Genomic DNA, 12,633 nt, shown 5'->3' with positions numbered 1-12,633 from the left:
GCATTTACCCACATTATTGATGAGGTCAGCAGAATTCAAAGATGCAGATGCCTGGCTTATATTCATTCCCCCAGAATACTCTCTGTCTCTTTTGTCAGGAATATGCCTGTTTTCCCTTTCATTTTAAAGCTTTGCTTGAATCTGAGTAAATATTAAAAGTACTAATAGGGGATCATTTGAGATCAGTTATATCAATATCTGGTAGGATTGAACAAACAAGATATTTTCTCTGAGCAAGAGGAGATCTGGATGGCCCAATCTCTCTGCTAAATAAATCAATTAGAAGTTTGTTCACTATGTACTTTCTTTTTTTCTTTTATTTTTGTAAAATGTTTATTCTCTTAAATCAAATACATTCACAGAGTGTTAACACTTTAAACGTTTATCATTTCCACCAGCTGCAGCATTATCTAAGTAAACCAAAATAAGCACTTTTATCATAGATGTAGTCAGTGATTATTAATACTTTTTGTTTTTTTTAAAGGACCTAAATATCCCCCAAATTTCAGCACAGGTAGTTTCATTGTATGCTTCATTTTCACTATATACTTTCTTTTTTCTTTCTCTAACTTTTGAATTTTATTTAATTTATTTTTTATACAGCAGGTCCTTATTAGTCATCAGTTTTAAACACATCAGTGTATACATGTCAATCCCAATCTCCCAATTCACCCCCCCACCCCCCCCCCCACCTCCCTGCCGCTTTCCCCTCTTGGTGTCCATACCTTTGTTCTCTACATCTGTGTCTCAATTTCTGCCCTGCAAACTGGTTCATCTGTACCATTTTTCTAGGTTCCACATATATGCGTTAATATATGATATTTGTTTTTCTCTTTCTGACTTACTTCACTCTGTATGACAGTCTCTATGTGCATCCATGTCTCTACAAATGACCCAATTTCGTTCCTTTTAATGGCTGAGTAATATTCCATTGTATATATGCACCACTTCTCCTTTATCCATTCATCTGTTGATGGGCATTTAGGTTGCTTCCATGACCTGGCTATTGTAAATAGTGCTGCAATGAACACTGGGGTGCATGTGTCTTTTTGAATTATGGTTTTATCTGGGTATGTGCCCAGTAGTGGGATTGCTGGATCATATGATAATTCTGTTTTTAGTTTTTTAAGGAACCTCCATACTGTTCTCCATTGTGGCTGTATCAATTTACATTCCCACCAACAGTGCAAGAGGGTTCCCTTTTCTCCACACCCTCTCCAGCATTTGTTTGGATTTTCTGATGATGCCCATTCTAACTGGTGTGAGGTGACACCTCATTGTAGTTTTGATTTGCATTTCTCTAATAATTAGTGATGTTGAGCAGCTTTTCATGTGCTTCTTGGCCATCTGTATGTCTTCTTTGGAGAAATGTCAGTTTAGGTCTTCTGCCCATTTTTAGATTGGATTGTTTCCTTTTATAATATTGACCTGCATAAGCTGTTTATATATTTTGGAGATTAATCCTTTGTCCATTGGTTCATTTGCAAATACTTTCTCCCATTCTGAGAGTTGTCTTTTCATCTTGTTTATGGTTTCCTTTTCTGTGCAAAAGCTTTTAAGTTTCATTAGGTCCCATTTGTTTATTTTTGTGTTTATTTCCATTACTCTAGGAGGTGGATCAAAAAAGATCTTGCTGTGATTTATGTCAAAGAGTGCTCTGCCTATGTTTTCCTCTAAGAGTTTTATAGTGTCTGGTCTTACATTTAGGTCTCTAATCCATTTTGAGTTTATTTTTGTGTATGCTGTTAGGGAGTGATCTAATTTCATTCTTTTACATGTAGTTGTCCAGTTTTCTCAACCACTTATTAAAAAGACCATCTTTTCTCCATTGTATATCCTTGCCTCTTTTGTCATAGTTTATTGACCATAGGTGTGTGGGTTTATCTCCCGGCTTTCTATCTTGTTCCATTGATCTATGTTTGTTTTTGTGCCAGTACCATACTGTCTTGATTACTGTAGCTTTGTAGTATAGTCTGAAGTCAAGGAGTCTGATTCCTCCAGCTCCGTTTTTTCCCCTCAAGACTCCTTTGGCTATTTGGGGTCTTTTGTGTCTCCATACAAATTTTAAGATTTTTTGTTCTAGTTCTGTAAAAAATGCCATTGGTAATTTGATAGGGATTGCATTGATTCTGTAGATTGCTTTGGGTAGTATAGTCATTTTCACAATATTGATTCTTCCAATCCAAGTACATGGTATATCTCTCCATCTGTTGGTATCATCTTTAACTTTTTTCATCAGTGTCTTATAGTTTTCTGCATACAGGTCTTTTGTCTCCCTAGGTAGGTTTATTCCTAGGTATTTTATTCTTTTTGTTGCAGTGGTAAATGGGAGTGTTTCCTTAATTTCTCTTTCAGGTTTTTTGTTGTTGGTGTATAGGAACGCGAGAGATTTCTGTGCATTAATTTTGTATCCTGCTAATTTACCAAATTCATTGATTAGCTCTAGTAGTTTTCTGGTGGCATCTTTAGGATTCTCTTTGTATAGTATCATGTCATCTGCAAACAGTGACAGTTTTACATCTTCTTTTCCAATTTGTATTCCTTTTATTTCTTTTTCTTCTCTGACTGCCGTGGCTAGGACTTCCAAAACTATGTTGAATAATAGTGGTGAGAGTGGACATCCTTGTCTTGTTCCTGATCTTAGAGGAAATGCTTTCAGTTTTTCACCATTGAGAATGATGTTTGCTGTGAGTTTGTCATATATGACCTTTATTATGTTGAGGTAGGTTCCCTCTATGCCCACTTTTTGGAGTGTTTTTATCATAAATGGGTGTTGAATTTTGTCAAAAGCTTTTTCTGCATCTATTGAGATGATCATATGGTTTTTATTCTTCAGTTTGTTAATATGTTTTATCACATTGATTGATTTACATATATTGAAGAATCCTTGCATCCCTGGGATAAATCCCAGTTGATCATGGTGTATGATCCTTTTAATGTGTTGTTGGATTCTGTTTGCTAGTATTTTGTTGAGGATTTTTGCATCTATATCCATCAGTGATATTGGTCTGTAGTTTTCTTTTTTAGTAGTATTCTTTGTCTGGTTTTGGTAACAGGGTGATGGTGGCCTCATTGAATGAGTTTGGGAGTGTTCCTTCCTCTGCAATTTTTTGGAAGAGTTTGAGAAGAATGGGTGTTAACTCTTCTCTAAATGTTTGATAGAATTCACCTGTGAAGCTATCTGCCTGGACTTTTGTTTGCTGGAAGATTTTTCATCACAGTTTCATTACTTGTGATTGGTCTTCATATTTTCTATTTCTTCCTGGTTCAGTCTCAGAAGGTTATAACTTTCTAAGAATTTGTCCATTTCTTCCAGGTTGTCCATTTTATTGGCATAGAGTTGCTTGTTGTAGTCTTTTAGGATGCTTTGTATTTCTGTGGTATCTGTTTTAACTTCTCCTTTTTCATTTCTAAATTTATTGATTTGAGTCCTCTCCCTCTTTTTCTTGATGAGTCTGGCTAATGGCTTATCAATTATTGTTTATCTTCTCAAAGAACCAGCTTTTAGTTTTATTGAGATTTGCTATTGTTTTCATTTCTATATCATTTATTTCTGCTCTGATCTTTATGATTTCTTTCCTTCTGCTAACTTTGGGTTTTGTTTTTTCTTCTTTCACTAGTTCCTTTAGGTGTAAGGCTAGATTATTTGAGATTTGTGTTGTTTCTTGAGGTAGGCTTGTATAGCTATAAACTTCCCTCTTAGAACTGCTTTTGCTGAATCCCATAGGTTTTGGATCATTGTGTTTTCACTGTCATTTGTCTCCAGGTATTTTTTGATTTCCTCTTTGATTTCTTCAGTGATCTCTTGGTTATTTAGTAACGTACTGTTTAGCCTCCACGTGTTTGTGTTTTTTACGTTGTTTTCCCTGTAATTCATTTCTAATCTCATAGCGTTGTGGTCAGAAAAGATGCTTGATATGATTTCAATTTTCTTAAATTTACTAAGGCTTGATTTGTGACCCAAGATGTGATCTCTCCGGGAGAATGTTGCATGTGCACTTGACAAGAAAGTGTAATCTGCTGTTTTTGGATGGAATGTCCTATAAATATCAATGAAATCTATCTGGTCTATTGTGTCATTTAAAGCTTCTGTTTCCTTATTTATTTTCATTTTGGATGATCTGTCCATTGGTGTAAGTGAGGTGTTAAAGTACCCCAGTATTGTTGTGTTACTGACGATTTCCTCTTTTATAGCTGGTGGCAGTTGCCTTATGTATGGAGGTGCTCCTATGTTGGGTGCATATATATTTATAATTGCTATATCTTCTTCTTGGATTGATCCCTTGATCATTATTTAGTGTCCTTCCTTGTCTCTTGTAACATTCTTTATTTTAAAGTCTATTTTATCTGATATGAGTATTGCTACTCCAGCTTTCTTTTGACTTCCATTTGCATGGGATATCTTTTTCCATCCCCTCACTTTCAGTCTGTATGTGTCCCTAGATCTGAAGTGGGTCTCTTGTAGACAGCATATATATGGGTCTTGTTTTTGTACCCGTTCAGCAAGCTTGTGTCTTTTGGTTGGAGCATTTAATCCATTCACTTTAAGGTAATTATCGATATGTATGTTCCTATGACCATTTTCTTAATTGTTTTGGCTTTGTTTTTGTAGGTCTTTTCTTCTCTTGCGCTTCCCACTTAGAGAAGTTCCTTTATCATTTGTTGTAGAGCTGGTTTGGTGGTGCTGAATTCTCTTAGCTTTTTCTTGTCTGTAAAGCTTTTGATTTCTCTGTCCAATCTGAATGAGATCCTTGCCAGGTAGAGTAATCTTGGTTGTAGGTTCTTCCCTTTCCTCACTTTAAGCATATCAAGCCACTCCCTTCTGGCTTGTAGGGTTTCTGCTGAGAAATCAGCTGTTAACCTTACAGGAGTTCCCTTGTATGTTGTCATTTTTCCCTTGCTGCTTTCAATAATTTTTCTTTGTCTTTAATTTTTGCCAATTTGATTACTATGTGTCTTGGTGTGTTTCTCCTTGGGTTTATCCTGTATGGGACTCGCTGAGCTTTCTGGACTTGGGTGGCTATTTCCTTTCCCATGTTAGGGAAGTTTCGACTATAATCTCTTCAAATATTTTCTCTGGTCCTTTCTCTCTCTCTTCTCCTTCTGGGACCCCTATAATGCGAATGTTGTTGCATTTAATGTTGTCCCAGAGGTCTCTTAGGCTGTCTTCATTTCTTTTTATTCTTTTTTCTTTATTCTGTTCTGCAGCAGTGAATTCCACCATTCTGTCTTCCAGGTCACTTATCCGTCCTTCTGCATCAGTTATTCTGGTATTGATTCCTTCTAGTGTAGTTTTCATTTCAAAATTATTGTATTGTTCATCTCTGTTTGTTTGTTCTTTAATTCTTCCAGGTCTTTGTTAAACATTTCTTGCATCTTCTCGATCTTTGCCTCTATTCTTTTTCCAAGGTCCTGGATCATCTTCACTATCATTATTCTGAATTCTTTTTCTGGAAGGTTGCCTATCTCCACTTCATTTAGTTGTTTTTCTTGGGTTTTATCTTATTCCTTCATCTGGTACATAGCCCTCTGTCTTTTTATCTTGTGTATCTTTCTGTGAATGTGGTTTTTGTTCCACATGCTCTAGGATTGTAGTTCGTCTTGCTTCTGCTGTCTGCCCTCTGGTGGATGAGGCTATCTTAGAGGCTTGTGCAAGTTTCCTGATGGGAGGGACTGGTGGTGGGTAGAGCTGACTGTTTCTCTGGTGGGCAGTGCTCAGTAAAACTTTAATCTGCTTGACTGGTGATGGGTGGGGCTGTGTTCCCTCCCTGTTGCTTGTTTGGCCTGAGACAACCCAACACTGGAGCCTACATGGGCTCTTTTGTGGGGCTAATGGCCGACTCTGGGAGGGCTCAGGCCAAGGAGTGCTTCCCAGAACTTCTGCTGCCAGCGTCCTTGTCCCCAGGATGAGCCACAGCCACCCCCCACATCTGCAGGAGACCCTCTAAGACTAGCAGGTTGGTCTGGTTCAGTCTCCCCTGGGGTCACTGCTCCTTCCCCTGGGTCCTGATGCTCACACTACTTTTTGTGTGCCCTCCAAGAGTGGAGTTTCAATTTCCCCCAGTCCTGTCGAAGTCCTGCAATGAAATCCCACTAGACTTCAAAGTCTGATTCTCTAGGAATTCCTCCTCCCATTGCCAGACCCCCAGGTTGGGAAGCATGACGTGGGACTCAGAACCTTCACTCCAGTGGGTGGACTTCTGTGGTGTAAGTGTTCTCTAGTCTGTGAGTCACCCACCCACCAGTTATAGGATTTCATTTTACTGTGATTGCACCCCTCCTACTGTCTCATTGTGAGTTCTCCTTTGCCTTTGGATGTGGGGTATGTTTTTCGGTGAGCTCTAGTGTCTTCCTCTCAATGATTGTCAGGCAGCTAGTTGTGATTCTGGTGTTCTCGCAAGAGGGAGTGACAGCTCGTCCTTCTACTCCGCCATCTTGGTTCCTAATCCCACTTAATACACTTTTAAGTAGAATTATGTTTATTCAGCCCTTTTATAAACAATCCTATGAGATTTAATCATCTCAATCCTTTTTTCTGAGTTACTGTATGAAGTACAGCAATGTCGATGTAGACAACTAAATGAACAACCAACTAGCCATTCTAAATAGAAATGGCTATTCCCCATTTCTTTAGCCAAGTGAGGTCACTGATAAACTGGTTCTAGGACTTAGATTCAGTAGAATAAATCTACTTATTTACATAGTATACACTGTAGTATCATTATATGAAATTTACTATTTTATTTTTACTTTTCAACTCATAATCATAGCTCATATCCACTAAACAGAGAGCATTTTCTCATCCAAAAGTTTTTCATTTTTATTTTTTTGCCACTCTTCATAAAAGATTTATATTCAAACAAATCCCAACCCCAACAAGTACATTAAGCTACCTTCCTGTTGAATTTTACAGCTGAATTTCAATAGCAGAAACAACACACCCTTTTTGTCATCACTTTGTGGTGTTCTTTCAGAACACCTTTCTGTGTTCTTTTAAAAATACAGTAGTCCATATCCTACACTTGAATTTTTCAAAGTTTTTAATTTTTCACATTTCCAACTTTTTCAAATAAGCCTTTTAAAACTGGTTCTCTATTTTCAGGCAGATGAGTGAGCATAAGCTCTAGAATGGGGGTGATAGATAGAAGCATCATTTTTTGGTGTTCTTATTACAAAACTAAACTTTATAATGCATATAGTGATGACAAGCACTAGTTCAGAGATTTTGCCTTGATTTTGTCATGATTAAATGAAAAAGTACCTGAACTTTCACAAGTAGTTTGTTTCATAGGAATTCAATAGTTGTGTATGATTAAGGCATACGTATTTCTTTACTATGACCAAATAATTTCAGGTAATGTCAAGGACATTAAGAATGCTTTTGGGATAGAGAGAAAATATTTTTGTCATTAAATGATCCTATTTCTGAATGAAAATGATGACGATAATTATTTAACAATAGTCTGAATAAAATTCTAAATCTCTGTCTTTACATCATCATTCTAGTCATCAGAAAGGAAAGTAATTTATATGTGAATGAGTTTGTGTCTTTTAACAGAAAAAAAAAAAGGCATTGCCTGTGTAATATCATTAAAGAAAGCAAAACAATTCTGGTCTGTTCAGAAAAAAATAGGGAGATGTTTCTGGTGAAAGAGCTTACTTGTGTGCACTAGATAGAGGAGTGGACTGTGGGACCTTGTGTTCCTTTCCCAGGTTGTGATATCCTTCACTGATCAGCCAGGCATGGCAGCCTCACCTGCTCTTATTGATTACCTCTCAAGGCTGACTTGGAACCTTGTGCTATCCAGGTTTCAGATTTGTCTCGTTGATTTCACACAAAGGAAATACTAGGAACTCTCACCTTAGAATGTAGCCCTAACAGCATCTTAAAAAGCACAAAGGAACTAATTGGGAGAGGGTCATTGCTTAGCATAAACTATGGAAATTTTAGAAAAGTAGCTTCCAGGGACTTCCCTGGTGGTCCAGTGGTTGAGACTCTGTGCTTGCAGTACAGGGGGTGAGGGTTTGATCCCTGGTTGGGGAACTAAGATGCCACATGACTCACAGTGTGGCCAAAAAAATTAATTAATTAATTAATTAATTAAAAAAAAAAAGAAAAGTAGTTTCCGCACATTATTCATGTTTTAAGAAGCACAGTATGTTTTAGGATTTGAAAATCTGGAGACTCGGCTACTGAAAATTAGAGTCCAAACTTTTGAAACAGTGAAATGTAATCATTTCTGTTAAGAGCTCCAATACTGAGGTCTGGGCAGCTAGGTATAGAGAATTTATCTATTGCATCCCTGCTCTTTATTAACACCCTTTAAGCTAGGTGTTTATAAATTTTACCTGGGTAGCCTTAAGCTTTACGTCAACGAGGTTCTCTCAGCTCTTTCCTCCCTCCTTGCCCATTTCTGGCTGCAGTGTTCTGCTCTTTTCTGTGCTTTTCTCCTTAATTCATATCCACTAGTCAAGGAATGAATGACTAGTAGGAGTTTTAGGCTTTAGCTCCACTCTCTGTGGCAGCCACCATTTAATAGAGAGTGCAGCCTTAAATCCATTCCACCCTTAATCCACCCTTAATGGCAATTTCTAGGTTTTTTTCAGGTTTTTACTTACTCCACCCTCCTTTCTATTCAACTAAAGCAGCACCACTTTTTTCCGTTTTTAGGTTGGGTAACATTTTATTAAAAAATGAAGTCTAAGTTTATAAGAACCTATATGCAAATATTCTCTTTGATATATATAAAAGAAGACTTTGGTCCTGGAATTGGATTTAATTTTTTCTTCATATGAGCTCTACCGCTTAATACTATGTGACTCTAGATAATTTATCAAGCCAATCTGAGCTCAGTTTCCTTATCTGTAAAGTGAGATTAATAACAGTATCTACCATATAGGGGTATTATGAGAATTAAAGAAGATAATGAGATAAAATGCTCAGCACAGTTGCTGGCCCATATTAAGTGGACATTATATTCAGGCATTTTCCAGAAGCTGAAGATGATTCTTTACCAGCTTGAGGCTTTCCAGAACCCACAAAAATCAAGCCACATATAAGTACTTCCTATATTTCCTGTGTGTAAGACTGGCCCTGAGATGCCAAGACAAATTACGCTTCTTGATTTAGAAATGGCCAAGACATTATATACTTCTGTTCTATTCCACATATATTTACCAAACTTATGCCTCTTGTAGATTACAGCCAAATATAAGATACAACCAATGAATGCAGGGCTGAATATAGACAATGTAGCCCAAAAGTCAAGAGTCAGGGACTGAGGGAAGAAATGGGAACTAAGAAGCAAAGGAAAGAATGAAGCCTGAGGGACCAGAAATTTGACTGTGAACAGGGATACCCAAATCTCCTTCATATGGGGGTAGCAATGGTTTGTTGTATTGCCTTAGAAGAACCAGATCAGTGCAGACCCTTCTTGCCCTCTATAAGCATAATATAGTCAGATGGCAGGTACATATATGCAAAGCAAGATGGACAGTGTATAGTGACAAACTCAGATCCTTCAAGTTAAACGTATTTGAGAATCTAGAGAGCAGGAGGGAATGTTGGAAACTGGGCTCCTCGTCTAAATTCATTCAAAATGATTGTTAAAAAAATTAAGAAACATATGTTCTAATGAAATAACACATTCTAAGAGCCAGATTCTGCTAACAGGCTGCCAGTCTGCTACCACATCCACATGCAATAACTCATTTGTTCTTACTACCATCATGGCATCCATATAAAATCTTGGGAATCACCTGCCCAGGGAGTATTTCTTCATGCACTATTATCTTGGCGGGTGAATGAGAAGACACTACACTTAACTTAGGAAACTTCTTGGGTGCTTAGACAATTGCATTTACCTAAAGACATACCCATATAGAAAAGTTAGAGAGAGGAAAATATGGAAAAATGTCTTGCCAAATATAATGATGGCCTTTTCTCATGAGCCAACTGCCTATCACTTGGTGGATTCTGTAGTGCTCTGTAGTGACCCCCATATGAAGGCCTAAGGGCAGAACTAAGTAGGACTCCCCTAACAAAGTACCACAGACTGGGTGGCTTAAAACCTCAGAAATCTATTCTCTCACAGTTCTGAAAGCTACAAGTCTGAAATCAAGCCATGCTCTCTCTGAAGGTTCTAGAGGAGTGTCTTTTCCATGCCTTTTTGTTAGTTCCAGTGGTGCTGGGCAAAGATGCCTCACTCCAATCTCTGCCTTCATGGTCACATGGTGTTCTCTCTTCACCTGTCTGTGTCTCTTCTTTTTTTCTTTTTTTTGCGGTACGTGGGCCTCTCACTGTTGTGGCCTCTCCCGTTGCAGAGCACAGTCTCCAGACACGCAGGCTCAGCGGCCATGGCTCACGGGCCTACCCGCTCCGCGGCATGTGGGATCTTCCCGGACCGGGGCACGAACCCGTGTCCCCTGCATCGGCAGGCAGACTCTCAACCACTGCGCCACCAGGGAAGCCCCTCTTTTTTTTTTTTTATAAGGACAGCAGTCTTATTGGATTAGAGCCCACCTTGGTCCAATATGATCTCATCTTAACTTAATTTGATCTGCAGAAGCCCTATTTCTAGAAGATGTCACATTCACAGGTGCCAGGCGTCAGGACTTCAACATACACTTCTGGAGAACACACTTCAGCCCACAACGAAGGAGGCTGAAGCTGTGTTCATTTATGTTCGGCTTCCCTGGTGAATATAAATCTAATGCTGCTGAGAGTAATAACAAAGTATAGACTTCACTACTTTCCTTCATTTCTAGAGAAAAAGGCAGATAAGTAGAGCACTTAAAAGCATAATTCTGCTCTGATTATTCTCTTAAAAATCTGTCTAAGGCTCTGCATTTCCCTCAGGATAAAGTTCAGACTGCTCACGATGGCAGACAGACCTGGTTTTCTGCAATACGTCTCTGCCTCGCCTCTGGCTCATCTCTTTCCTGGCACGTTCTACACCCCAGCCACATGTAACTGATGTATTTATACTTCAAATGTTCTGAATCCCTCCTAATCCATTTCTTTCCACACACCATTCTATGTATCTGGATTGCTCTCCATCCCTCCCCATTTTCCTCTTTATCTTTGGCTAGAATCAACATATCTTTCATTTCTCAGTTTAGAAGGTATTTTTCTTTGTGGAGTTGTTTGCCCTGCTTATGTGCTCTGTCATCTTTGGAGTAACATCATCACACAATACTCAGATTCTCTGTTTTCCACCTTAGCTTATACACTCCCAAATGTTAGATGTTTAGTTTTATTTAGAATTGTATTTCCAGGGCTTAACATAGTGCTTGGTACAGAATGGACATGCAATTTCTTCTTCTTTCTCTCCTTCTTCTCTGTCTCCTCTTCCTTCCCCCACCTCTTTTTTTAAGGAAGGAGAAATAGGTGAGAAGGAGATAGTGAAGGAGGAAGAAGCATTAGAGGAGAATAAACAGGGTCATATCTAAACACCCGCACTTTTACTAAATAGGACCATTTGCTAAAAAGATCCAACAAATAATGAGCTGGCAATTTCTAGGTTTTTTTCAGGGATCATGGATAAATGTATAAAATGTTTTAATAAATTATCTTGATCATTGAGACCAGTAGAGTTTTGTAGTTAAAAACAAGGAATCAGTTTGCCTGGTTCAAATACCAGCTCTGCTACTTAGTATCCAAGTGACTGAGTAATTCACATACTTCTCCACACCTCCTTTTTCTCATCTGTAAATGAGGGATGATAACAGTACCTAACTCATAAAGTTGATGTGAGGACATAGTGAGTTAATATATGTAGAATGCTCTGTACCTCGACTAATGCATATTAAATAGTACATGTTACATAGTGTTAACTATTATTTTCAACATTTTCTTATTCAGTTTTTCCATCTAGATTAACCAGACATGTTAACCAATAATAGTTTAAATATTAAAATGAGTATTTTTATCCACCTTCCAAATTAAATGGTCAATTATTATATTTCAGTTTTCCATTAAATATACTACTACGGTCATTCTGATACAAATTCAAAGGACACTATGTGAGAAGGGAATTTGTAGAAATTCTACATTGGTTAGTTTAAGGCAAAAATTATACAAATAAAAAAATTGTGTTGTTTTGTGAACTGAATCATTTAAAAAATCTTGTTACTATTTCTCTCCACTTCAAAAGAGATGTGTAAAACCACTGAGTGTCATTAAAGTATTTTCCATAAGGGGGCAGTAGTACATTTCTATATCAGTAGAAGGTTTTCAACTATTTTCATTCACATTATTTCCAGTAAATTGACAGTAATAATTGGTGCTTTGGAAGGCATATGTTTATGTTAAAATCTTGTTTTTACGCCTTAAAGCTTTCTTTTTTATACCTCTATTACCATGTAAATTAAAAAAAATTTATAGAAATAAAACCTTTATAAGAATATAAAAAGACCAACATAATTGATTCTTCAAAACAAAATACAGATAAACAATCATTAAAAATCTTGTTTTCAGTTTTTTAAGGAACCTCCATACTGCTCTCCATAGTGGCTGTATCAGTTTAGATTCCCACCAACAGTGCAAGAGGGTTCCCTTTTCTCCACACCCTCTCCAGCATTTATTGTTTGTAGATTTTTTTGATGATGGCCATTCTGACCAGTGTGAGGTGA

This window comes from Pseudorca crassidens, chromosome 11, assembly GCF_039906515.1.
Source record: "Pseudorca crassidens isolate mPseCra1 chromosome 11, mPseCra1.hap1, whole genome shotgun sequence".
NCBI lineage: Eukaryota > Metazoa > Chordata > Mammalia > Artiodactyla > Delphinidae > Pseudorca > Pseudorca crassidens.
This window is presented reverse-complemented; position numbering follows the sequence as displayed.